Raw genomic sequence first — 3,777 nt, 5'->3', positions numbered from 1 at the left:
GCATTTTTAACAAAAGTGTCAAAAATGACTCTCGAGCCTACTTTGCGGACTCATAAGTTGAAATTGGTTAAGTTTGGATAAAAACCATTAATTGATATTGAAATTATTTACGATAAGCTTTAAAACGATATGTTATACGTATGATTTTGTGCAGACTAAACTGGTCTAAAACGAGTACGAAAATGGAACATCAGGGCTGATCCAATGCTGTTAACAACAGCAAAACTCAGCATTTAGTGTTTTGAAGGACTGTTTTCGCGAGGTCATAACTTTCAAACTGTGACTCCGTCTTTGTCAAATAAACTATCTATAGAAAGGTGGGATGACATACTTTCCAACGGTCACGACCCAAATTATTATATTGGATTTGGTGGGACCCGAAATCAGCTGTAAAGTTACTACATATACATATATGTAAATAATATTGTTTTTACTAAATAAAAATGTATAACTTAAGTTTGACCTATGTTTGACTATTTGACCAACTTGAGTAATATTATGAGATTGTTGACTGGTGTTGACTATGTTGACTGTGTTTGACTTGCGTTTGACTTACATTTGACTTACTTTGACTTTTGTTGACTTTTGCTAAATTTTGCTAAATTTATGAGTAGGACTTGAGCAAAAAGACTATACGAACCCTATAGACCGACCTAGCTTATTAGACACTTATTGACCAACATATGTTATCTAGGTTGGGGTCTCCGGTTACTTACATTCTGATTTTCGGTCACATCTCTGTGATTTATTTCTGAAGTTGTCAGGTGAGTTTCATTTGCCTTTTTACCCTTTATATTTTTGGGCTGAGAATACATGCACAATTTTTATAAATGATTTACAAAATAGACACAAGTACGTGAAACTACATTCTATGGTTGAATTATCGAAATCGAATATGCCCCTTTTTATTTAGTCTGGTAATCTAAGAATTAGGGAACAGACACCCTAATTGACGCGAATCCTAAAGATAGATCTATCGGGCCCAACAAGCCCCATCCAAAGTACCGGATGCTTTAGTACTTTGAAATTTATATCATGTCCGAAGGAGGATCCCGGAATGATGGGGATATTCTATATGCATATTGTTAATGTCGGTTACCAGGTGTTCAATCCATATGAATGATATTTTTGTCTCTATGCATGGGACGTTTATTTATGAGAATTGGAAATATGAAATCTTGTGGTCTATTAAAATTATGAAATGTTTGTTTATGATAAACTAATGAACTCACCAACCTTTTTGTTGACACTTTAAAGCATGTTTATTCTCAGGTATGAAAGGAATCTTCCGCTGTGCTTTTGCTCATCTTAGAGATATTAATTGGAGTCATTCATGACATATTTCAAAAGACGTTGCATTCGAGTCGTTGAGTTTATCAAGATTATTATTAAGTCAATTATAGTAAAATATATTATGAAATGGTATGCATGTCGTCAACCGTAGATGTAATGAAAGATTGTCTTTTCAAAAATGAATGCAATGTTTGTAAAATGTATTATATAGAGGTCAAGTACTGAAATGTCTCGTTCTTATTGATTAAAAACGTTCCATATTAATTGATTTCGTTGCGAGGTTTTGACCTCTATATGAGACGTTTTTCAAAGACTGCATTCATTTTAAAACAAACCATAACCTTTATTTCATCAATAAAGGTTTAAAAAGCTTTACATAGATTATCAAATAATGATAATCTAAAATATCCTGTTTACACACGACCATTACATAATGGTTTACAATACAAATATGTTACAACAAAATAAGTTTCTTGAATGCAGTTTTTACACAATATCATACAAGCATGGATTCCAAATCTCGTCCTTATTTAAGTATGCGACAGCGGAAGCTCTTAATAATCACCTGAGAATAAACATGCTTAAAACGTCAACAAAAATGTTGGTGAGTTATAGGTTTAACCTATATATATCAAATCATAATAATAGACCACAAGATTTCATATTTCAATACACATCCCATACATAGAGATAAAAATCATTCATATGGTGAACACCTGGTAATCGACATTAACAAGATGCATATATAAGAATATCCCCATCATTCCGGGACACCCTTCGGATATGATATAAATTTCGAAGTACTAAAGCATCCGGTACTTTGGATGGGGTTTGTTAGGCCCAATAGATCTATCTTTAGGATTCACGTCAATTAGGGTGTCTGTTCCCTAATTCTTAGATTACCAGACTTAATAAAAAGGGGCATATTCGATTTCGATAATTCAACCATAGAATGTAGTTTCACGTACTTGTGTCTATTTTGTAAATCATTTATAAAACCTGCATGTATTCTCATCCCAAAAATATTAGATTTTAAAAGTGGGACTATAACTCACTTTCACAGATTTTTACTTCGTCGGGAAGTAAGACTTGGCCACTGGTTGATTCACGAACCTATAACAATATATACATATATATCAAAGTATGTTCAAAATATATTTACAACATTTTTAATATATTTTGATGTTTTAAGTTTATTAAGTCAGCTGTCCTCGTTAGTAACCTACAACTAGTTGTCCAAAGTTAGATGTACAGAAATAAATCGATAAATATTATCTTGAATCAATCCACAACCCAGTGTATACGTATCTCAGTATTGATCACAACTCAAACTATATATATTTTGGAATCAACCTCAACCCTGTATAGCTAACTCCAACATTCACATATAGAGTGTCTATGGTTGTTCTGAAATATATATAGATGTGTCGACATGATAGGTCGAAACATTGTATACGTGTCTATGGTATCTCAAGATTACATAATATATAATACAAGTTGATTAAGTTATGGTTGGAATAGATTTGTTACCAATTTTCACGTAGCTAAAATGAGAAAAATTATCCAATCTTGTTTTACCCATAACTTCTTCATTTTAAATCCGTTTTGAGTGAATCAAATTGCTATGGTTTCATATTGAACTCTATTTTATGAATCTAAACAGAAAAATTATAGGTTTATAGTAAGAAAAATAAGTTACAAGTCGTTTTTGTAAAGGTAGTCATTTCAGTCGAAAGAACGACGTCTAGATGACCATTTTAGAAAACATACTTCCACTTTGAGTTTAACCATAATTTTTGGATATAGTGTCATGTTCATAATAAAAATCATTTTCTCAGAATAACAACTTTTAAATCAAAGTTTATCATAGTTTTTAATTAACTAACCCAAAACAGCCCGCGGTGTTACTACGACGGCGTAAATCCGGTTTTACAGTGTTTTCGTGTTTCCAGGTTTTAAATCATTAAGTTAGCATATCATATAGATATATAACATGTTTTTAGTTGATTTTAAAAGTCAAGTTAGAAGGATTAACTTTTGTTTGCAAACAAGTTTAGAATTAACTAAACTATGTTCTAGTGATTACAAGTTTAAACCTTCGAATAAGATAGCTTTATATATATGAATCGAATGATGTTATGAACATCATTACTACCTTAAGTTCCTTGGATAAACCTACTGGAAAAAATAAAAATGGATCTAGCTTCAACAGATCCTTGGATGGCTCGAAGTTCTTGAAGCAGAATCATGACACGAAAACAAGTTCAAGTAAGCTCATCACTTGAAATAAGATTGTTATAGTTATATAAATTGAACCAAAGTTTGAATATGATTATTACCTTGTATTAGAATGATAACCTACTGTAAGAAACAAATATTTCTTGAGGTTGGATGATCACCTTACAAGATTGGAAGTGAGCTAGCAAACTTGAAAGTATTCTTGATTTTATGTAACTAGAACTTGTAGAATATATGAAGAACACT

Source organism: Rutidosis leptorrhynchoides, chromosome 6, assembly GCF_046630445.1.
Source record: "Rutidosis leptorrhynchoides isolate AG116_Rl617_1_P2 chromosome 6, CSIRO_AGI_Rlap_v1, whole genome shotgun sequence".
Classification (NCBI taxonomy): domain Eukaryota; kingdom Viridiplantae; phylum Streptophyta; class Magnoliopsida; order Asterales; family Asteraceae; genus Rutidosis; species Rutidosis leptorrhynchoides.
This window is presented reverse-complemented; position numbering follows the sequence as displayed.